Source organism: Marmota monax, unplaced genomic scaffold (assembly GCF_021218885.2).
Source record: "Marmota monax isolate L192 unplaced genomic scaffold, Marmota_monax_Labrador192_F-V1.1 WCK01_AAM20220418_F8-fsc00449, whole genome shotgun sequence".
Taxonomy (NCBI): Eukaryota; Metazoa; Chordata; class Mammalia; order Rodentia; family Sciuridae; genus Marmota; species Marmota monax.
Genome location: NW_026695239.1, coordinates 344,424 through 369,160, shown reverse-complemented (window position 1 = coordinate 369,160; position 24,737 = coordinate 344,424). Strand labels below are relative to the sequence as shown.

The 24,737-nt window shown below is 38.3% G+C and overlaps 1 long non-coding RNA gene across 3 annotated transcripts; it reads left to right on the top strand.

Annotated features, from left to right (window-relative positions):
• The first annotated feature begins 1,450 nt into the window (after positions 1–1,450).
• On the top strand, positions 1,451–17,689 carry LOC124089812 (uncharacterized). Of its 3 annotated transcripts, none has more exons than XR_006850871.2 (6): positions 1,451–1,692; positions 3,037–3,264; positions 10,011–10,121; positions 12,108–12,155; positions 12,286–12,418; positions 12,496–17,689. It is a non-coding gene; the product is annotated as an uncharacterized LOC124089812 (long non-coding RNA). The 3 variants fall into 3 exon arrangements; XR_009226332.1 differs by having other exon boundaries at positions 12,286–12,647; positions 15,146–17,689; XR_006850870.2 differs by having other exon boundaries at positions 12,286–17,689.
• Positions 17,690–24,737: the final 7,048 nt, after the last annotated feature.

Genomic DNA, 24,737 nt, shown 5'->3' with positions numbered 1-24,737 from the left:
TCATCCTTAAAGAAAAGTAGAGCAGTAATACACCATCTCACTGACACATTCCTCTGTATTCCCAAGAAACCAGGCAAATTAAGATAACAATATGAATTGTTCATATTGGTCTTGGACTAGAATGTTCAGGTGAATACTATCTTGTAGGACACTGACTCTCTTTCATACGTGTTGTAAATTTGAGGGGTGTCTTAGCACAGGATCAGAACTTCAGCAAAGTGAGCAGAATGTTCATTTTGTGGGGTATAGTTGGCTGGCCCTGTGTGAGAACATCAATAAGAGCTAAGAGGGCTTTAGGCTAGGGTCAGAAGATTAGATTAAGGAGTAAGAAATGTATTAGGAAGAACAGTGTCTTAGGGAATCATGGCACAAGATGAGAGATTTGTAACATCCAGAGTATAATCAAATGATTTAACAAATAAGTAAAAAGTTACAGATAACGAACACAGATTTCTTTATGTCACTGACGTGTGGAAGAAATGTGGAAATTAAGAAAATGAAAATGAAATCTGAGGCATTGAATTAGAATTAGGGGTATTACTGTGAATTTAGTGATTTCAGTATATTTTTATATAAAATAAATATGTAAATCAGCAGAAACAAATATAGAAGTGAGAGAGAGGGAAAGATACGAGAGGAGATATAAGAGAAAAAATGTAGATATAAGAGAAAAAAAGAGTTAGGTAGGGTTATTATAAGAAGGGAAGTCATTTGGGGAGAACTGAGGCAAAGAACCCGGGCATGAGTTGGTTGAGAGCAGCTCTGTAGAATGATCCCACATGAAAGATTTAGTTTTTGGACTGTTTTCATTTTGGCCTTTGAAAAAAATAAATCAGATTTGACACTCAGTTTAAGTTCATCCTCTTCTACACGTGATTCCATTTAATTTTTCCTACTGTTTAGTATAGTCATATGTACCTTCCAGAGCATGTTGTTAAGGTGATGTGGGGGGTAAAAGGAGAGATAAGGGAAGAATAAAAGGTGGCATCCCCTTTTATTAAGGATTTCAGGAGATCTCAAGGTGGCCAGTAGCAAAATGAATGAAGGTTGATGATGGTGCTGATTGTGAACCGGAAGGAAAGCAGAGAGCACAGAGGACACCTTCAGACTTTTCATTCCCCACCATGCTAAAGGAAGGTGGCTCTGAACACAGGGAGGCTGTCATCTGAGATTTGTGTAATAATCACCTTAGAATGTGGCACAAATAAGCTGCCTGATCAGTCAAACCTGATGACATGAAGGTTGTTTGGGTAATAAGTTACGTTTGCATGTGGAAGCACAAATTTCAGTTTTCCTGGTGAGTTTACGGAATGAAGTTCTTAGGAAAGACTTCTCTAATTGCCTGATTCCTCTTTGCCTTTCCTTCCTATTTCTTTTGAGTTCCCACTTTTGTTACACTTATCTATATCTACTGTTTGAAGGCTGTGATTCTCATTCTGGTTGTCTTGAAGATGAGACCTCAGTGATTGTGTATAGGTATGTGTATTTTTATTACTTCTGCTTTCATCTAGGTAGAGTAATTTGCTCTAAGGCTGGAATCTCATTTGTAATACGTTTTAATGAAAAGATGGCATGGGATTTCTGAAAAAAGCAGAAGGTTTCTTCTCAAGATGGCTTTGGGAACAAATTATGCTGAAGTGAGTTTGAAAAATGAACTGAAGTCCTCAGGCATCAACTCAAATTCTCCTGCAGGTAAAAGATCATTTTCCAGTGGTCAATGTTAATTAATTGAGGTGAAGAATGAAGAGACAGTTGATAAGCACGGCAGAGGTAATTTTGTTGCTGTTTCTCTGAAGTATTCATGTCTGGGACACCCAGGAATGTCTGAGGATTGTGCTGCCTGTAGATAGGAATGAAGGTGTTTTAGAGCTGCAAAGTGGGGGAAAAATCCATAATACTTTCTTCACTCTTATCATTTACAGAAAATCAGATTTTGAATTTTATTGTATATCATTCCATATAGGAATATATAAAAATGTGTGTACCTATATTTCCAGAACTGAAAGAATATAATATTGAGTTTTTCCTCCTCACCACTGACAATATACATAATTTAAAATTTTTTTCTATTTATTTACTGCTTTTATCTTTTTTTTTTGCAGTGCTAGGTTTGAACCCAGGGTGTTGTGCATGCTACCAACTGACTTATATCCCCAGCCCTGTTAGTGCTTTTATCTTAATGGAAGTTACTGCAAGACCCCCACACCTTTGGTAGTGATCATTTTCAGGTTTTGTATATCCTAGGCAAATTTGCTGTAGCATGAAGCTATACCCCCTGTTGAGAAAAGGCTTTCTGACCATGAAATAGTGACTTAAAAGGTTGATTGTATAGTAAAAACATGAAAGTTGGTCATAATGATTTATCTTGTATAGCATATTATAAGTTGGACATAGTATTATTTAAATATGTAATGAAGTAATGAGCAACCATAACAAAAATATTAGTAAGAAATTATGTTGAAAAAGCATTTATGATACAGTATAAAAGAAAATAGTGAATCAGAATCAGTAAATGTGTATGTCAATGAAATGGAAAAATGTTCATATATGTTGTACACACTTCAAAAATTGCTGAAAAGACATGGGCCAAAATATTAACAATAGTTAATCTCAATGGCAGAAATATGTGCTTTTGGATATTTTATAAAGTTTTTTAAAAATAATAAACATAATTGACTTTATCTTATTTTAATTTTCATATTATTTCAAATATTCACATTAGTAGTTGTTGTGCTTTATGGGAGAAAATTAAAGAGTAGAAGAGAAAGATGTTAGCTTTTTATAACTGTGACCAAAATACCTGATAAGAACAACTTAGAGGAAAGAGCTTATTTTGGGACCAACATTTTGCAGTCCAGTCTTTGGTGAGTCAGCTCCATCACTCTGGCTCTGAGGTGAGGCAGAACATCATGGTGGAAGGGCATGGCAAAGTAGAGCTGTTCAGCTGATGGCAGCCAGAGGATCGTGGAAGTTTCCACAGAGATTTCAAAGCAAGACCTGAGGGTTCAAAGTGAAGCCGTGTTGGAATCTTTGCAGGATTCCCTCGAGAGGGCATGCATGAAGCTGTAAAGGGGAAGCTAAAGCTGGAATGGAGATCCCAGGGATAAAGATATGCCAGTAATGTGGAATGTCTGCTGAGGAAAGCTGTTGGCTGTAGATGGAGTCAGCCTAAGAAAAAGACAATGTGGATGACAACCAGCAAGATCATTTAGGTGGTGCTGCAGAAGCTCTTTGAAGATTACATCTCACCACAATATTACCAAGGTGCTGGACATGGAGTTACAGAAACTAATATCTGCCTGAGTTTGGGTTCCATCCTTTCCTTCTATATTCTTATTCCTCCTTTTTGGAATGGGAACATTTATTTATGCCATTGTATATTGGAAGTATGCAACTTGTAAGGACAGGCACTGATGATCAAAAGGAGGCAGATTAAAAGCAGCAGAATAAGGCTTTATTGAGATTCATTCCTGGGAGAAACCCTTGAGTTCAACAGAGTGGGTCTGGGAGAAATGCGCCTAGGCTCAGGATTGGAATTTTATTGGGCTCAGGGCAGGTAGGGAGGGCTTGGGACAGGAAAGGGAGGTTTTTAGAATCCCTTGTCTTCCTGGGGTTGGTCAGGGGATCTTGCCTGAGATCCATGTCCTTCCAGGATTGGTCAGGAGAGCCTGCTGATTGACAGGTGGTTATGAGGCACCATGACTGCTTGTCTGTTGGCACCTGTTTGATTGTTCTTTCATGCACTTCGGTTGCCTGGTGCTTTGTTTCCTTAGCCACCTGAAATCAACCTAACATCCCAGGCTTTTTTATGATATACGATGCCGAATTCCATCTGGCTACTTCCTCTTTGCTAGGGGTACTGGGGAGAAAGGGATGGCTTGGGTTTTGGTTTGGTAGGGAGGCAATCGTGGGCATGAAGGAGCATCTGGTTGTAGGTCACTCTGGCAATTTCACCCCTGCGCTTACAGGTAAACCTGAATAGGGAGGTAGTAATTATTCATAGAAGTCCAATTACTAATATAGGAGTGAGAATGGGAGTCAGCCACATAATGAGGGTTGAGTTTAGCCAGCCTGGTCATTTGATTGTTGCTGTTTAAGCTTTTCACCCCCAAAATGGAGGATGTTGACATTCTTTTTGACCAATCTAGTTTCATTGATGTAGTAGCAGCATTCTTCTTTCAGGAATAGACAGGTTCCTCCTTTGTCTGCTGTCAGGAGATCCAGGGCTTGATGGTTCTCTAGCGAAACTAGGGCAATCGATGTTATTTGCCTTTTCAGGGAAGTGAAAGAGGCGATGGATGCCTCTACCACTTCCCAAAGTTGTTGTTCAAGCTTCTGAGTAGTGGTTGCTGCATAACCAAGTCCTCCTGCCCCCAGTCTGGAGGCAGCAAGTGAGAAGGCCAGGGAGAGTTCAACTACTACTGGTAGAATGATGGCTCATCTTGCTCTGGAAAGGGAAGTAGTAACAAGCCATATTAATTTTTTGTTAGGGTACCATTGCACCTGAAAAAGAACCTCCAGAGGAGAAAAAGTTGGGGAAGAGATTCAAATGATCTGGTCACAGGGTACTGAACCAGAGGAAATGTAGCAGCAAGAGAAATTCCCTGATGAGTTATGAAAAAGGGGTACTTCCTGAAAGGCTGGAGAAGGGGATTCTTGGGGGTTGGTTGAGGTATTGAGAGGAAGATTAATGGGAATCACAGTTAAAGGAGTATGATACAAACCTGTGCAGAGGAAACAGTCTGAAATGTTATTAAATTTGGATAAATTGAGAAGCTGAAGGCCCTGATGTACTAGGGCCATCCATGAAAAACGGTCATCTTTAGGATGGGCAACTGCATCCATCCACCTTTCTCTTGCTCCTGGATGGTTATGTGAATTTGAGGGGACACTTGTACATAAGTTCTCCAGATTCTGATAGAGGCTGAGGGGAGCTTGGCAAAACCCCACGAATAAAATTTATGAACACCAGATGCTCATTTCATGTCCCATGGGTCCCAAATAGTTAATTTTGTGTATGCTCATTTTTCATAACAAGGCTTATCTACAAAGTGTGTCTTGCATGAATTATAAGGGCACCCACCATAGATGTTAGGCCGGCGCTTATAAGATTCCTAGTTTGGTCTGATATGAAGTACAGCATTGCTGCACGTATGTGGGACGAGGTGGCTTGGTTGAATCCAGTAATGATAAGGGTGACCACCTGATTGCAACCAGTGGAAAGGCAATTACCTTGACCCATAAACTGAGAGTGCATGGTGCCATCCTGGTGCCATGTTGCTTGGATGTAGAAGCACCATCTCTGGGTTGGGATAGAAATTTGTGAGAGAGTAATGATTAGTAAAAGAAGAAGAGGGTTGATGAGAAATCTTGAGCTTGGTGGGCCCCAGCATGGTGGAAGTCTAGGACTGGACATTTGGAACATGTGTCTTTTTAAGGCAGGAGACATGATATCAGGGGGAATGGCCCAAAAGCTTGGCTGCCATTGGCATAGTAAGTATGACTGTATGGGGTTTTGTCTAGCAAGATTCCAATGATTAAGGACACAGTTCCCAAAGTAAGACTGCATCACCTGGTTGAAGAGGGTCCAATTTAGTTTGTGGTTGCACTGGGATTGAGGCAATGGATGGTGCAGGAAGATATCAATCTGCACATTCCCTTAGGAGTTTGTGTAGAAGTGTGAGATATGGCAGGTAGAACACAAGGGGACTAAGAGTGATTGGAAAGCTTTGGTTGATTAAGAAAGGGTGCCCATAGAGTATCTCAAAGGGGCTAAAGCCTGAGGGGGCTCTAGGGGCTGCCTGAATTTGGGTGAGGGCTAATGGCAGGAAATTGGGCCAGGAAAGCCTGAGTTCAATAGCAAGTTTAGTGAGATGTTTAGTGAGATGATCCTTGAGAATGCCATTAGCCCTCTAAAACTTACCTGAGGATTGGGGATGGTAGGGGATGTGGATCCTCCAAGTGGTGTTGAGGCCTTTGGAGACTAGTTGAACAACCTGAGAAGTGAAGGCTGGACCATTGTCTGACTGAATGGAGTTAGGAAGTCTGAACCTGGGAATGATCTGCTCAGTGAGGATGGAGGTGATGGTGTCAGTTGTTTCCCTGGAGATAGGAAGTCTTCTATCCAACCTGAAGAAGTATCAAGCAAAGTAAGTAGGTAGTGAAGCTTTTAGTGCCTAGATATGTGAGTGAAGTTGAGCTGCCAGTCTTCGCCTGGCTGGTGACCCCTCATCTGATGTGTGGGGAGTTTAGGTTTGATGCCCCCTTGTGGGATACTGTAGAGCAGACAGAACAAGTGGAGTGGACCTGCTGGAGAGTAGTTCTCATTCCTAGGGAGTAAAAGAGTGGTTGTAAAAACTGGAAAAGGGATTTGGGGCCAATTTGAAGAGAGTTATGAATGTCCATCAATAAACTGTAAGCTTGCTGTTTAGGGAGGGCAATTTGATCCCCCAGGAAGATCTGGCCATCCTCCCCGAAATGGCCACCTTGGGTTATTAGGTCCTGTAATTCTTATGGGGAATAGTTAAGTTTAATTGTGGGGGATATAAATAGGGTAGGGGCTGCTGAGAATTTTTCCGTTAGTTCTCGTGCTATGGAGTCTGCTTCGTTGTTGCCTATAGCTATAGGATCAGAGGAAATTTGATGTCCTCTGCAGTGTATGATGGCCACTTATGATGGCAGTTGCAGTGCCTCTACAAGTTTGGAAATCAGATTGGCATTGACCACTGGTGATCCCTTTGTGGTCAAGAATCCACGTTCCTTCCAAATAGCCGAATATGAATGAGCAATTAGGAAAGCATGTTTGGAGTCCGTGTATATGTTAACCTGTTTGTCTTTGGATAGAGTGAGAGCTCTGATAAGTGCAAAAAATTCAGCCTTTTGGAATGTGGTCCCTTCAGAGAGGCAGTCAGCTTCTAGAACTAAGGCAGTGGTGACATACTGCATATGCATCTTTACATTGTTTGTCACAACCCATTACAGAACTGCTGTCCACAAAAATGGTTAAGTCAGATGAGGAAATTGGGTAACCAAAGAAGTCCTCATGGGGTGATCGCAGTCCTCTAGCACCTTAGGACAGGAATGGTTAGCATTTAAAGAGGGTGGGGATGGGGGGGGAGTGTGGCAGGATTGAGGGAAGATGAAGAACAGAGGGTAATGGTGGAGTTTTCTATAAAGAGAAGGTGGAATTCTTGAATTCATGAAGGGCTCAGAGGGGAAGAGATTTTGATTTAAGAGGTCCTGTAGTCAATGGGTGGAGAATACAGTTATTGGTTGGAGCAAGGTAAGTTTTGGGACTTTCTTAGTTAGTTCTGCAGCTGCTGCCCATGCTCAAAGGCATGGTAGCCATCCATGAACCGTAGCATCAAGCTGCTTGGACAGGTATGCCACTGGCTTATAGGAAGGTCAAGTTGGTTGAGTGAGGAGGCCTGTGTTGATACCCTGTCTTTTATGTGTATGGAGGAAAGGATGGTTAGGGTTAGGAAGAGATAAAGTGGGGAAGATGTGAGAGCATCCCTGAGTTGTAAAAGGAGTTGGCTACTGGGTTAGGGGAGGTGAGGGACTCATGAGGGGGTGTCCTTAACTGTCTGGTATAAGGGCTTGACAGGACATGCAAAGTTGTGGAGCACTGCCTGAAAAAGCTAGCCAGACCCAGGAAGGAGAGAATGTAGTCTGCTGTTTTGGGTGGCTGTAGGTCACGGAGCGCTTGAATTTTGTCTGTTGTCAGGCTTCTAGAGGTTGGAGTGAGGAGTATACCTAATTGGTGACTGAAGAGGTAGTAAGCTGGGCTTTGGCTGGAGAGTTCCAATATCCCTGGGACCCTAGGAAATTGAGGAGCTGAGCAGCGTGAGTTTGGGAAGTCTTGAGGGATGAACTGCATGGGAGAAGGTCATCCACATACTGTAAGAGAGTGCTATCCTGCAAGTCACAAGTGGTTAGATCCTGTGCCAAGCCTTGCCCAAAGAGGTGGGGACTGTCCCTGAAGCCTTGGGGTAGAACTGTCCATGTCAGCTGTTGAGACCTAAAGGATACATGTGGAATCTTCCCATGAAAAGGCAAAGAGATAATAAGAGTCAAGATGACAGGCACTGTAAAGAAGGTGTCTCTAAGATCCAGGACCGTAAAATGAGAAAGGGTTGGGAACCACTGGGTTAATGGGAATAACTGCCTCATTAATTAGGTAAAGGTCCTGGTCTAAGTGATAGGCTCCTGAGGGATTGTGTACTGGCAATATGGGAGTGTTGCAGGGCGAGTCAGTAAGGATGAGGAGTCCCTGGGCAAGTAACCAGTATGATAGTTTTAATCCCCTCCCTATGGGTTTTGGAGATGGGAAACTTGGGATTCAAAGGAAATTTAGTTTGAGGTTTCAGTTGGATATGGACTGGCTTGCAGTGGGAAGCTATGACCAGCTTGGAGGTGTCCCAGATCAACGAGGTCAGGAGGCAACAGCATGGTAGGTACTGTTGGGTTATTAGAGAGAATAAGAGTTAGAGATAGAAGAAGATGGGTGGTAGTATTTTTGGGTTGTTGTTGGAGGGTGGCTTCTAATAATTGGAGAACATCTATGCCTAGGAGAGGAACTGGATAGGATGGAATGACCATAAAATAGTGTGTGAAAGGATGTTCCTCCAGGGCACAGGCCAGCTTAGCAGTTTGGTTTGGGAAGGAGGGTTTTCTACCAATCCCCATAACTGAAACCTGGGATGGAAACAGAGGCCCAGAGTGGGCAAGTAAGACAGAATGTGTAGCCCCTGTGTCCACAGGGAAAGTTATAAACTTACTGGCTATCTGGAGTGTTACCTTGGGCTCCCTGAGGGTGATGAGGGTCCTCGAGTCTGGGCTTCTTTAGACTTCTGCAAACCCCAGTAGTTAAAGAGATGGTACCTCCTGGCTGGTTATACACTCGTGTGGAGGTTTGGTTTGAGAGATGATTATTTACGTTTTGGGCACAATGTGTTAACCCAGAATGTACATGTCCTGTGGGAGGCATATTTTCCTGGATTTTAGGAGAGAGAGGTCTGGAATTTTGGAAGTCATTTACATAATGATAGCAAGTCCTACATGGGAATATATGCTATCACTCCAGAAGAGGATTTTAAACAAGAAGTAGGGATTAGGAAAGAACTCTTGGACATGCTACATTTTTTTAACGTGAATGGAGGAAGAGAGCAGAAGGAAGAAGATAAGAAGCAGCAGTAAGAAAGGTGAGGCAGGAACAGGAGAGAACAGTGTACTAAGAGCTAAGGTGGAAGACCTGGGTTAAAGATTACAAGAAGGCCATTAGAAAATGACTAATAAATGGTCCTAGAAAATTACTGATGATCCATTTCAAGGATGATTTTAATGAAATGATGGAAGCCAAACCTGAATGAAGTGGGTCAAGGAATAAATAGGGGATTATAGAAAAACAGGAAATTTAATTTCTTGCAGTAGTGTTTATTAACCCAGGGCCTTGTATTTTCTAGGCAAGTGCTGTGATACTGAGATATTACTGCATTTTAGAAAATCCAATTTCTAGAGGTGGGGATGAGTGAGTTCTAAATTGGGAGAGACACACAAAAGAGATGAAGAGCAATGTTCTCTTGATCAATATTTAAGATCACCCAGAATTGGTTAAAATTAGCAATTTCTTCCTTCCCTCAAAGTCCCAGGTTGTGTATTTCCTTAAATAACTTCCACTCCCATCCCACAAAATTTAGCCTTTGTTTGCATCTTGGGTTACCTCTGGAAGGAGACTATGGATAACATCCTTCAGATCCCATTATGATGGAACTTTCACATCTTCTTCCAACTCCTCCTCTTTCAGCTATTCCTGGGGGTACCTAATATTTCCAAAGCAGTAGAATTAGGATTCCATTGACTGAGGGGTCATGGGGAAACTTTTTCTGTCAGGCTCTGTCCAATTGGGTAATTGGACATGTGTAGATTTTGTCCATAGAATGCAAGAAAGCAATGTAAACAGCAATGATCTAATGCTACCAAAAATTGATCGGTTTTATTCTATTTTCCAGGTTTCTTTCAAAAAAATTCTCAGCTGCTTGAAGACAAAAATTATAAAAGATTTATAAAAGAAATGATTCACACAAATTTGAAGTGTGTAAGAATCAATTCAACCATGGAAGGTAAAATTTCATGTGCCTAGAATTCAGTTGCTGATTGTAGTATGTAAGAGTCCCAAATCAGTCTTTATGATTTCCAGGTAGAACACACTAAGTAGTGGAGTCTCCTGGTCATTCTAAGCTACAAGCGTAGAATCGTAGAATCTAACATTCTTTATTTATTATTTATTATTCATTTATTTATTTCTATGTGGTGCTGGATGATCAAACCCAGTGCCTCACATATATGAGGCAGGTGTTGTACCACTGAGCTATAGTCCCAGCCCAGAATCTCACATTCTTATATGGATATTTAAAGTTGTTCATGTGAAGCTGGATTTGGAAAAAGGATATATTGTTACTGTATTTCTTTAGACTGTTCTTCTTTCTGAGGTTTCTGCAAGGGTAGTGTTTTTCTCACATGTCAAAAAAATTGATAAAAATGAAGATGAATATATTATTGTGAATGTGAATTTTTTAACCTTTAAATAGGGTGTTTTAAAACATTTTTAAATTGACAAAAATTGAGCAGATAACGTTAAAAGATTGTATTTTAGGCCTACCTTGCACACACAGTGCCCATTATTATTATCCTATTCCTAAGTAAGGACATTTGTTACAACAAATGAACCAATATTCATAATTTTCTTCCCTTTGGTACTAGGAATTGAAATCAGTTTTTCACACAGGCTAGGCATATCTCTATCACTGAGCCATTTCCCTAGCCCAACATTCTTGATTTTCCCAATTTTTAACTCATTCTTTTTCTATACTATAATCCTGTGCAGTCCTCCACATTCCATTTGTTTGTCATATCTCTTTAGTTTCCTCTTTGCCTTGATATTTCTTCAGATCTTTCTTGTTAGATGACTCTGAAAATTTAGGGGAATACCATTCTGTATATTATTAGTTGTCTCTGTGTTAAAATTTGAAGTTTTTCTTCTGATTATAGGTGGATTATTTGTTTTTGGGAGGAAGGTCACAGATATAAAATGCTATTCATCACATTAGTTCCAGGTATATATTATCAAAGTGAATGTTGACTATTGATGCTGAACTTGATCACCTGAGGTGGTGTTTGTCATGTTTCTCATTGTGAAGCTACTTTTCCCTCTCCTATTCCCACACTATACAGTTCATAAGGAGGTTGCTACGTGCAGCTAATGTTTTATGATGGAGGAGTCATGCTCCCGTTTATTAGGGTGGTGTATTATGTTAGCACTCTCCAGAAGAACAAAAGAAATATGAACATGGATATTTATTTTAAGAACTTGACTCATGGAAATGTGGGGGCTTGATAAGTCCAAAATTTGATCTGGGTAACTTCCTGAAGACTCAGGAAGGAGTGGCAGATGGAGGCCGAAGAATGTCTGCTAAGCTTTTAAAATGTTATTATATTTTTCAGTGATAAAATTTCCATTTTTTACATCTTCTGTTTTTTGTTGAGTCTACTTTTTTGTTTTTTTCTTTTTTAATTAAATTATTTATTCATCATAGTTTGTTATGCATGATGGCAGAATGCAATTCGTTTCATATTACACCAAGAGAGCACAATTTTTCAAGTCACTGATTGCATATAAAGTATTGTCTCACCATTCTTGTATTTAGGGTAATGATGTCTAACTCATTCCACCATCATTCGTACCCCTCTGCCCCTTTCCTTCCCCCCCCCTCCCTTTGTCCTAACTAAAGTTCCTTCATTACTCCTATGCTCTCCCCCTCCCACTCATTGCCAGTATGAGTCAGCATTCCTTTGGTGGAATGTGGTTTGTGTTGGGTACCAGAGGTTGAACTTTGGGCTGCCAAACCCCTGAGCCACATTCCATCTCCCCCCCTTCTTTTGTTTTATTTTTTTAAAATTTGACACAGGGCTTCTCTAAGTTACTTAGGGCTTTTCCTTTGTTTCAAGATTGTTTGTATCTTCTTGTTGAAGCATTTTTTATCATTGTTGCTTTAAAATCTTTGTCAGATAATTGTAACATTTTTGTTTCTTCTTTTTTTTTTTTGCAGCTATTGATTATAATTTTTTTACTAAAATTGAGAACGTCCTGGTCCTTGGTATGATTATTTTGTTTTTGTTGAAACCTGGATATTTCTATTTTGAGATTTTGGGGTTTAGGTTTTATTTAAACATTAATATTTTAGCTGCTTTTTTTGTTTGTTTGTTTTTTTGTTTTCCTGATACCAGTTCAGCAGGTGAAGGGGTCTTGACACATTATTGCCTGCTTGAAGCAACTTGGCTCCTTGGCACCTGAGGAAAGAGGTCTCCTTGTTATATCTGAGTGAATATGGGATCTGCAGCTTTCATGCTGTTTCTCTTGGTATGTAAATTTAATAATAGAAGCATTTAAAAAGCACTTTCATATAACACACATACTTGCCCTTCTTGCCTACAAAGGAAAAGTCTGGAGCTGTTGCCCGCAGAATTGGAAGTCATTTAGTTCCAGTTGCTACTTTTTTTCTACTGATGCAAAATCTTGGAAGGAGAGACAGGAGAACTGCTCTAGAATGGAGGCTCACCTGGTGGTGATCAACAGCAAGGAAGACCAGGTACTTTCTAAGGCACAATGGAGTCATGAACCTGTCTGACTTTTGTACTTGTCTTTGCTAAGAAGGGATATTGATGCTGTGGCAGAAGACTTTCCAGAAGAAAGACAGGAAAGGCTCCCTCAACCTTCCCATTCCACACCTTGTATCTTCTTCAGTGTAACTAACCTACCACCAGGGATATTGTGGCATTCAACACTTAAGACCTGGGGGTTTAGTGAAAGGATGAAAATATTTCTGCCTAAAATAGAAGTTGGTTATTTCAATATATAACTGTTTTCTGAATGATCAACTTCTTAACAGAAAGGAGAATTAACTTCAATGGGCAAAGTTAAATCAAGAGACTCACAATCAGCAATCAGAATGAAATTTTAAGAATTTATGAAATGCTGGTTGTTGTGGTACATGCTTGTAATCCCATGGGCTTGGGAGGCTGAGGCAGGAGGATCTCACGTTCAAAGCAATCCTCCACAATGTAGCTTGCTAGGCAATTTATCAAGACCCTGTCCCTAATTGAAATATAGGGAATTGTGCTTGGGGACTGGGGTTCTGGCTCAACGGTAGAGTGCTCGATTAGCATGTGTGAGGCCCTGGGTTCAATCCTGAGAACCATATAAAAATAAAATAAAGATATCATGTCCATCTAAAACTAAAAAATAAATATTAAAAAAAAAGAAATGGTAGGGATGTGGCTCATTGGTTAAGCACTCCTGGGTTCAATTTTGGGTACCAAAAGGAAAGAAAAAATCCATGATATAATGAAAGTAAATTGATTAATTTCTTAAGAATTTTCTCATGTGCAACCTTGAAGAATATTTTCTCAGTGAAGAAAAGAGGGAAGTTGAATTTGAGATGAGAGTTCATTATGATTGTAGGTAAGAATTGCTTCCATATTTAATAAAATTAAGATAAAAATAAAATCACAGATTATATCTTTTATCCTGTTGTGCTCAAAGATCTACAGTTCTGAGGTCCCCTCTCCATCTGGTCATTCCTGAACCATCTCCTTTTGTTTTCATTTCTGTATGACCATAAAGAGTTCAGTTGAAAAATCACACTGTACCTTTAAATAAGTATAATTATTAGTTGTTAGTAAAATCTTTAAAAATATGTAAAGAAGATGGAAATGTGAACTCTACCAATTTTATCATTATACACTGTGTATATGTATCAAATTATCATGTTACCTGATAGATTTTACAATTCAAACAAGAAAGAAGAAATAAATCACCAAAATTCTTTAAAAATATTTTTATTGGTGAATTTTATTTACACATGCGAGTGGAGTTCATTCTGTTTTATTAACACCAGTATCTAGCATGATTTGGCAAATTAAAAAAAAAAAACAACCTCAGTTCAAGCTGAGTATCTAAAGTCTATGACTTCTTTTCTTTTCCTTTTCTTTTAGGATTTCCTGACTCAGAATATGGATAAAAACGCTGCTTATTTTATGGGGCTATCAGATCCAGAGGGTCAAGGACACTGGCAATGGGTTGATCAGATCCCATACAACCAAAGTGCCACATGAGTACAGAATTAGATAAAGGAATCCTGGGTCCTGGGTCATGCAGGAAGTTTAGAGTGTTCCAGCATCAGTTCTGAAATTTAAAAAGTTCACTCTTGTCCTATTGCACACATAGTTAATCAATTTTATTACCTCATTAAATTATCACAGAACCCTAGGAGGCACACATTATTTTTCCTATTATAGAACTGAGGAAATTGAGTTTGGAGAGTATAGATAGTTCAGCTAAGGTCACCCAACAATATTCTTTAGAACCAGGTGGATTCTACTTTGCTTTTAAAAACTCTATTGATTCTCTGTAATAAAAATTCATGTTTTTAAAGATCATTATGGATTATCATGATTTAATATTTCTCATAAAGCAAAAATTCTTTCTTTGATACGATTACAATATCTCATATTTATGTAATCTTTAAAGACATTTAAATACATTAGTATACTCCCACCTTTGATCCTTATATCTTCTTTGTGAAATATATAGTGCTGTTACTATGGTCCAGTTTTTAGATGGGCAAACTGAGAATCTAAAAAATTAAATTATTTGACCTAGAAAATAGGAATAAGTAGAAGATCTAGAGATTTTACGAGTTCTTCAGATTTCAAAATCATCCCATTAAAATGTGGAAAAAAGCATATATTGACACATGGGACCATGGTGACTTCTCTTCATCATACAAGAAAGGCCCATGGATTGACAGTCTCCTGGCAACAGGTCCTATGTTTAGAGTAGAGCCCATGGCCCAGTGTTTAGTGCAATAAGGTATGAGAAAATGTGAGTGATGAGGGCACCATTTTCAAAATAAATGCCAGAGGTGTGGGTGGAGGAGAAACTGCATGAGAATTGGGAAGGGTTGGTGTGGGCATATCTGACCCTGAATTCCACAAAATTCCACCACAGCTTCTGACCCCATAACTAACTTTATCCCCTTTAAAAGCAGTCTTGGAAGAATCACTTCATCCTTTTTCTCTGTTTCAGATTCTGGCATCTAGGTGAGCCAAGTCATAGTGAAGAGCATTGTGTTATAGTAAATCATCGTCTTCCATCATTGCAATGGGGCTGGAGTGATATACTTTGTAAAGATCATCAATGATCAGTTTGTGAAATGATGAAGATCTACATATGAATCAACACTTTTAATGGACATGTGTTTGGATTAGCATTCATTATTCTAGAGCTAGCTCATAAGTTCTTCTTTATGAAAGACATTCCATAGACTTTTAGGTATGTGGTCAACTATTCCACTTTTGAGGAAATGTTAGTGTTGCATATGGAATTCATCAGTTTGCTTCCTACAGAGCTCCTAATAAAATAATTGTGGGGGACTTTTACTTAATGTACAATGAATTTACTCCATATTATTTCTGTACCATAATGATGGTACAGAATTTTCAAAAGATACATTTTACTCAAAATGCCTTTGACTGTCTCAATAAAGAGAGTAATTGAAAAGGAGTGAAATATCTTATCCTGTGTGTAGCCAATGCTGGAACTCTTCTCTTCACTCTACCTTGTGTTGTATGAGTGTGTTTCTGTGTCTTTTATTTATTTTTCTCTAGAGCATCTTTACATCAATGTGTGTGAACAGGTTTTATGTGAGGTTTGTGTTTAAAGAGTGATATAGAATCAGAAACCATCCTACTAAGTGCTAATTACTGAAAAGGATTGTAAGAAGTAATACAGCAGTTATGGTTTTAAGCCACTAAGATTTTGGGTAGAATGTTCAGTACTGGGGAGAATACTTTTACTTTCAAGCATCTATCAGTTTGTAGAAATGATAATGTTGAAGCTGGCTGAATTTTCTTAAGGCGGAGATTTGCTACAACTGACAACCCTGTAGATCCCTTTGGATGTAAATTTTATTCAGATGATTTTAATAATGAAACATGGATTATGTTAAAGATTAGATATGAGGTATCTCCCAAAAGTTTATGTGTGTGACAATGAAAGAAAGTTTGGAGTTGACATGATGGGATATGAGAACCTTCACCCAATCAGTGCATTAATCCCCTGATAGGGACTAAATAAATTTTAAGTGTAGGCATGTAGGGTGTGGCTGAAAGAGGTGAGTCACTGAGAGTGTACCTTTGAGGTGGGTATTTGGTTATGGTGGGAGGATTCTGTTTTTTTTTTCTCCCTCTCTGCTTCCTGGTGGGCATGTCCTGAGCCACTGTTCTCCTCTACACCTTTCTGCTCTGATGGTCTATTTCACTTCAGGCCCAGAGCAATGGGAGCTGGCCATCTATGGACTGAGACCTTTGAAAGCATGAGCCCCAGATGAAAATTTTCTCTTCTAAAATACTTTTCTCATTTATTTTGGTCACAGTTGCAAAAAAGGTGACTAAAACAGATTAGAAGTCCTTTCTTTTCCTACATGGAAATCATCAGTAGTGCACACTTGTTGGGAATGAGTTCAGTGATTCAAGGACAGAAGAAATAATGAGGCACAGTTCAGCTGTATTAAAGCAATTGTTCAGTGTAAAGTTTTGATGAAATATTGTGTAATAAAATTTTGGATGAAATGCTTTGGAGTAGTTAAAAATGTTGTAAATGGAATTTTTAAAATGAGGAACCAGCTTTGAGGATTGTGGTTCATGTTTGCTGTCTATTCATCCCTTCTCTCCCTCGAAAATAATATCTCAATATTATTTAAAGTCACACTTTCCTTCTTGAAGCTCGTGTGACTTGGGATGCTGTGAGTCAATATGGATTAATCCAAGTCAACAACACAATCATACTAGTGATTGGTTTAGGAATAGCACGAATTGTTAGTCCTGCTAAGAAATTGCTTCTTCCTCTTCTCAGAGGAATCAGGGAGTGAATCTCCCTCTCTTAATGAACATGAAAGGTCCTGTTCACAACTGACAGTCATACTGTTACCATGAGGGGAAGTAGTCTTCAAATGATAGAAACACCATGGATGGCAGAGTCGAGCCATGGGAAGAATTTGGTTATTTAAGTTCTTTGTGAGTCACTAAATGGACTATTTTCACAGCATAGCCTACTATGAGGTTTTATTGTGAAGGCTAATAAATTTCTAATTATTTGTCAGATTGAATCCTGATGGATTAAGAAAATACATTACTTTTAGTGACTAGATTTTATTGAGGTATAGTTTACATAAGTACAAGGCACACACTTTCTGAGTATAGTTCCATGATTTTGTCAAGTGTATGCAAACCTGTAACCACCATGATTATCTACAATAAAGATTTCTAGCATTTCCCAATGCTCCCTGTCCTAACAGTATGAATGCAATGTTCTGATTACTGCTTTTCAAATTCCATATAAAGCAGATAACAAAGTTTGCTTTTTCTTTTTACTTTCCTTATCTCAATATGTTTGTAGGATTCTCCTAAGTTTTTTGTATTTTTTCATTGGTAGATTCAATTTTTTTATGGAGTTGTGTTTCATTGTAACATGTTCTCTAGCATGATCTATTTATCTGAATTGCTGTTGGGTAAGCTTTGAATTATTTTTAATATCTTATCTATTATGAATAAAGCTTCTTCTTTTACATGGCTTTCTGTGTAACTCTGCATTTTTTTTCTTAGAAATGTGCTCAGGAATGGAATGTACTCACACCAGAGTATTATAAAGAATAGTATTAGTGCCCTAAAATTTCTCTGTTTCAGTTACTATCCTTTTCTTCCTGACAACTCCTTGTATTTACTGTTATGCTTTTGTCTTTTACAGATTGTCATAATTTGGATTCTACACAGATTTTTTTCTGAAGTCCTCTTACTGTTAGTGATGTGCATTTAAGATTCCTCCATTTTATTTTATGGCCTGTTGATATTTCTTTTTATTGCAGAAAATATTCTACCACAGTTTATTCATCCATTGAAGTACATGTTTGTGGGAGTCCATCCTCGCACGTGATTTGAGTTACCTCTCTGGCTGGGCGAGAGGCGCTTAGGCACAGCTTTGTCAGAGCTTTCCCCACCCTTCTCCAGGTCCGAGGGTTTGTCCGTGCAGAGGTGTGTTTGGCCATTACCCTGAAGACCCAATCGTTGCCCCTGACCTTGGGATGCTGCCCCCCTTAATCTTCATTGGATGGGATTTTCCCTAGAATTTTTTGTTCCCCAATAAAAGTCCACTCTCTGGCATGTTCTCTCTGTCTCCCTAGCCTCTTCAGTAAATCTTGCTACCACATAGGTGGCTGGAGGCTGGAGCTAGGAGGAGTTTTCCTGGAGCTGGTTTAAAGGTAATTAGAGTCATGTCTCTAATTGAAAACTCCCTAGTGGTTTCTCACATCTGGAACCTTCTTTCATGAAGGCTGTGCGGGTCGCGGGCTAAACATGTTGATTGAAAAAATGTTTGACACTTATGAATGAAGTTTTATTTGGCCTCTTGTGGAGGGTTTTGTGTGGACATGTTTTCTGTTCATTTGTGTTAACACCTAGGAACACTCTTGTTGACTTGGGTGTTAAGACTATACTGAGAACTCTCTTCCAAAGTGGCTATCATTTTGCATTTGACCAGCCATGAATCAAAGTGTTCCTATTGTTACATTTCCTTGCCAGCATTTGGAATTGACAGGTTGTGAATCTTGTCCGTTAATATGTGTGCTGTGGTGTCTAATTTTTAAAATGTTTTCTCCCTATCAATTACAATGTAAACTCCTTGAGTGCAGGTATTTTGATTTGCTCACTGTTGAATCCTCAGACATAACAGTATCTGGCCCCAAGTATTCACTTAATAAGTACTGATTGAAATAGAAACTGAGTGTCTCTGCAGGAGTGGCAAAGAGTTGTCCAACACTGTCTGGGTAAATTTCATACAGGGTAAAATGTTTGAAAATTTATCAAGTTTGGAAATTTAAGCCAAATCCTACATTCTAGCTTTTGTCAATAATGAAGTCCATGTGTGATGTCTGTTATATGCATGCATCTATTTGGGTAGGGACAAGGGAAGAGAGGGGTATTATTTATTGGCTCCCTAAAGCCACAATCACAAGATCCATAAAGGATGAAATAAGTAGAAATTTTCTGGTTTGTTTTTTTATTGATTTAAAAAGAATCAATGACAACGGAATGCATTATAATCCTTATTACATGTATGTAGCACAATTTTTCCTCTTTGGTTGTATATAAAGGTGTTGACACCAATTCATGTCTTCATACATGTACTGTGGATGATGGTGTCTATCACATTCCACAATCAGAAATTTTTATTTTAAAATTTAAAATTTATTTTTAAATGATACATAATTAAATTGTGCATATTATGGGGTACAATGTAATGTTTTAACATATGTATGCGTAGTGTGGTGTTTAAATCACGTTAAACATATTTGTCTCCTCTAAAATTTATCAGTTCTTCATGTAAAAACAGTCAAAATGCTTTTTTAAATTAAAAAATACATATTTTTTAGTTGTAGATGGACACAATATCTTTATCTTATTTACTGTTATTTAATGTTGTACTGAGGATTGAACCCTTTGCCTCAAACATGCTAGGCAAGAGCTCTACCACTGAGCCAAAACCTCAGCCATTAAAATTTTTTTCCTAGCATATTTTTATTAATGCATTATAATTGAGGGCACAGAGTAGTGTCTGCTTTCAGGATCGGAGCTGTGCTGCAGATGTTAGCAGAGGGGCAGCCTGACAAGTGGAGATGCTGCTGACTTCCCAGCAGAAACCTGAGAACACTAGATGTATACAATCCCTATTCAGTCTCCCAGATTCATGAGGTAAAACTGTTTTTATAACAAATCCTCTAAAAATTGTTTTTCAGAAGTAGCATTACCCAATCTGTCCTAAAGGAGCATGCATTAGTGACAGATAGTGGGACTTTACTTCATTGTAATACTAAAATCTCCATGCAGGGAAAAACCAAAGCCTCATTTCCATAACATGGAAAGTATAAGGAAGCATGTTGTCAGACTTCCTTGTGCAGGAAAGTCCCCACCCACGTTTGTGATGATGTCTTTTCTGGACCAGGTCATGCATTCCCTGCCAAATAAACTGCAGCTTGCTCTGGCAGACAGCAGGGCTTTGGGAGCAATTCTCCATTTGCAAACAAATTTGGCTCCATGTCATTATTTTTGGTGTTATGTTCTGCCTGGATTCTCACCAAGAGGTGGATCCATTAATTTGGGTCACACAGTCATTGTTCAAGAACTAGAAGAATTTTGATGCTGTGTGTAGAGGGGGTGTTGTCACAGCCCACCATCCCTAAGCTCTGGGTTCTTGCTGCTTATGGGGAAGGTGCAAAATGCAAAAGCACAGCAGGTGGGAACTACAGATTCTTATTTTCTCTGAAGTGCTTCAGGCTGGCCTTGGTGCAGCAACCTTGGGGATGCATACATTTCTCCTGCTCACCTTCTGAACCCAGGCCCAGGTTTTACTGCTGCAGCTGCTGCAGGGACTTGGGCACCTTCAAGATGGTTTCTGTTGCATGGACAGTACCCTGCAGCAGCATTTGCATATTCTTCCTGGAGACCAGTCTTTTTCTCCAAGAACAGGGCCAGAACTGAGCTTTGGGGCTCTGGTTATTCATTGGGCTGTTGCCCCCACAACCCTCCGAGAACCCTATCAGGAAGTCAATCATTGTCAGGATTGGTCATATTCAAAGGGCACAGGTCCTGGAACCTTCAAACTTGGCAACTGTGTCTGCAAGATCTTCATTATGCCTCCATGTGTCTTGGTTTGTCCGTGTTTCACAATCTAATTTTTTTTTTTAAATCAGGTATTGAATACTTCCAGTGATTTTATTTTTTAATTCTAAATTTTCTTCAAATATATCAATTTTAATCAACACATTAATCGTGTTGGTTAAATCCTATTAATAGGATTCCCTGTGATATTTTCTTAAACCCATACAGCCTGCACTGATCATATCCATATCTTCTCTTCCACCTCCTCCACCCCAGCAGCTTTCCCAGTTGCTAGTAATCACAATTTTACATTCAGGCTAACCTTTTCACATACTTTTTTTTAATAGGTCAGAAAATAAGATGCTTTCTTCCTCTCTCTGATATATTTTGCTTGCCAAGATTTCCTCTAGTTCCATATTTTGCTACAAATGACAGTATATCTTTCTTTTTTTAATAATTATTTTTTAGTTATAGATGGACACAATCTCTTTTTTAATATTTATTTTTTAGTTGTACACAATACCTTTATTTTGTTTATTTATTTTTATGTGATGCTGAGGATTGAACCCAGGCCCTTGAACTTGCTAGGCAAGGTCTCTGCTGCTGATCCACAACCCCAGCCCCACAATATCTTTATTTTATTTTTATGTGGTGCTGAGGATTGAGCCCAGTGCCTCTCCCATGCTAAGAACACGCTCTACCACTGAGCCACAACCCCAGCCCGGACATCTTTCCTTTTAACGAGTGAATAATACTCCATTGTGTATATACACCATATTTTCTTCATTCCATCTGTTGGTTAATGGGTACCTAGGCTGATTCCATGTATTTATGAATAGTGCATGCAGTCAGTGTAACTGTCTCTTTTATATGCTGACTTCATTTTCTTTGGATATATACCCAGGAGTAATGTTGATTGATCATATGATAGTTCCATGTTTAGTTTTTTGAGTATCTTCACCATGTTTTTCATAGTGGCCATACCAATTTACATTTTTAACATCAGTATATAAGAGTTCCCTTTTCTCTATGGCCTCACCAACATTTGTTAATTTTTGTTGTTTTGGTAATAGTCATTCTAAATAGGGTGAGAGTTTATCTCCTTTTAGTTTTGGTTTGCATTTGCCTGATGGCTAATGACATTGAGCATTTTAAAATACATTTATTGGTCATTTGCATTTTTCTTTTGAGAAATGTGTATTTAGATCATATACCCATTTTTATTTGGATGACTTGTTTTATGTTGTTAAGTGTTCTTTTATTTTCTTCTATAGTTCAGATAATAAGCATGTGTAAGATTAATATTTGGCAAAGATTTTCTCCCTTCGTGTAGGTCATCTCTTCACTCTGTTGACTTTTCATTTGCTGTGTAGAAGTTTTTTAGTTTGATATAATCCAACTGTCAGTGTTGCTTTTTATTTCTATGCTTTTGGGAAATATCCTGCTTTTGGTCCTACCTAGAAAGTCGTTGCCTGTACCAATGTCTTGGAGAACAGCATTAGGGAGGGGTAAGGAAGTCAAGAGTTCTTTAACTTGCTTGTTCTAAACAGAGCTGAGGAGAATGTTTTCTCTTTCTTCACAGTTAGATGACCTGATCATTGAGTTTGTTTCTTCATCTCTAAGGGGAACTGGAAAAAAATGGCAATAACTACTTCTTCCATCTCCCCTTATGAATTATTTTATCTCAAAACAACCATGGGAGAAACTTTCTGGGTTTCTGTCCTGTTTCTCAAAGTCTGTTTCATCATGTGCTACAGCTATGACTATCCCATTACTAAAAGTATCCTACTGAGTTCAACTCCATTATTTATGGAGGTCCAGTTATTTTTAATTAAATCATTGTCTATTGGTGATGGCCCTTGGTTTCTAGTCATTTTCCATCCCAGGGTGGGATTGAATGTTTCAACTGTTCACTCACATGATTTGTTCCTCTAGCAAGCAACTCCTATTCTGGAACTATCTTGAGGAGGATCAAGAGTCACATAATTGGTATAAGGTCAGGCCTGGCTGAACGGGGCATGTTATGGATAAAAAACTGTCTACTGTTATCTTTATTGTTCCAAACCTATTTTGGGTTTTTTGGGGAGGAAATCCTAAATATTATAAAAAGATGCTTTTATTACCCTAATGACTGAGAAAGTTTTAATGTGTTAGAAACTCTGTGTCAAGAATTGAGGATGAAAACAAATGTATAATTCTTTTTATAACCCAATACTGTGAGTTCAACATCCATATGTCCATAATAGATTTCCATGTATTCAGACTGAATTCTTAAGTATATTGAGATGTTTTTGATATTAGAAAGAAAAAAAATCTACATAATCTACGTTCTACAACCTGCAAAATATTGAGGCAGGATCTCAAAGTCTTTCCTTGAGTAGTTACATGAAGTCTGCTTTTGAATTTAAACAATTTCAGGCTTCCCTTTACCTGAGAAGGGAGGATTAAAAAATTTATTGACCTTTGCTCAATATTTATCTTGACTGATGCCTCTGACAATATTGACCTCAAGAGCTGTAGTTCTGCCAAGAGGAGCAGAATTTTTATTTTTTAAGCAAAAGACAAATATTGTGAAACAAGGAAAATATGCGGGTAGAATTAAAACACCTTCAGTATGTACTCTACGTGTACCAGTGGCCTTAGGAATGTTTTGCTTGTCCACCCCTGAAAGGAACTTTAAAAGACATGTAGTCTCTTATGCAATTTTACATTGAAAATATTTCTTCATGTTATAGAAACAAAGGTTTCAACTTGTGGAACTTCATAAATACTGACACTTAAAATGATTACATCTCTTTTAAAAATACATCTCCCAGTGTCTAGAAATCATAACAAAGTGTTAATCCCCATGACTGATTAAAAGAAGAATAAGTGAAAATTCTGTTATTCTGGTTACCACTAGTTCTGTGCGTGATAAAGCCTTTTCCCTTTGGAAAAAAAAAGTGTTTTGTTTAGTGGTTATATGTTTTACACTGTTTTGCCCCTTGGACTAATACTTATGTCAACTTCTTTTATCCACTAAATATACATACATAAGTAGATGTTTACAAATTTTCTTTCCTGTGGAGTGTTAGGCTTTAAGGCTGTAAAAATTCTTTTGGATTGGCTTATTGTTACAAGTATACATATTGAACACATCATGAGTTTACTATAAATTTTGATAAAACATTACTAATAAAATGAAATTCTATTTGAAATCTTAGCAAGGTGAATGGGGATTTAAAAACTGCAATATGATGTATCCATAATCAAATCATTATTAGCATGAGTTGGTTTTCAACATCAGTGATATTCCTAATTTTCAACTTGATGACACAAACTGATAAATTTTGGTATCTTAAGGTAGTACATAGAAATGATATGAGGTTTGTTAGAAAGTCACCCAAATTTTTGAAAATTTTATTTCTCTATTCGTGACCATATAGTAAACTATAATGAAAATTATTTGTAATGGTTCTCCAAATGAGAATTTGATTACGTTATTGTGTTAGCTATTTATTGATGTGATCAAAGGGTGTTTCAAGAACAACTAAGAGGAGGAAAAGTTCATTTTGGGGTAATGGTCTCAGAGGTCTAAATTCATGGAATCCAGTGCTCTGAGCCTGAGATGAGTGAGAACATTATGGCAGAAGGGCATGGTGGAGGAGAGATCTCAGCTTGGGGAACCTGGGACAAGACATAATCCCCAAGGGCATGCACAAATGACCAACTTCCTCTAGCCACACTCTTATCTTACCCCCCTGCAGTCCATTCAAGTGATTAGTACATCAAATGAATTAATCAGCTGATGGGGTTACAGTTCTCTTAGCCCAGTCTTTCCACCATTGAACATTGTTACATTAGCTAACATGAGCATTCGGCATTCACTACATATGAACAATAATAGACATTCTTTGATGTTGTTGAATGTAAAGAATAAAAACTGGGATAATTTGCAAAACGTTTGCTATTTCTCATTTAGTTCTTAT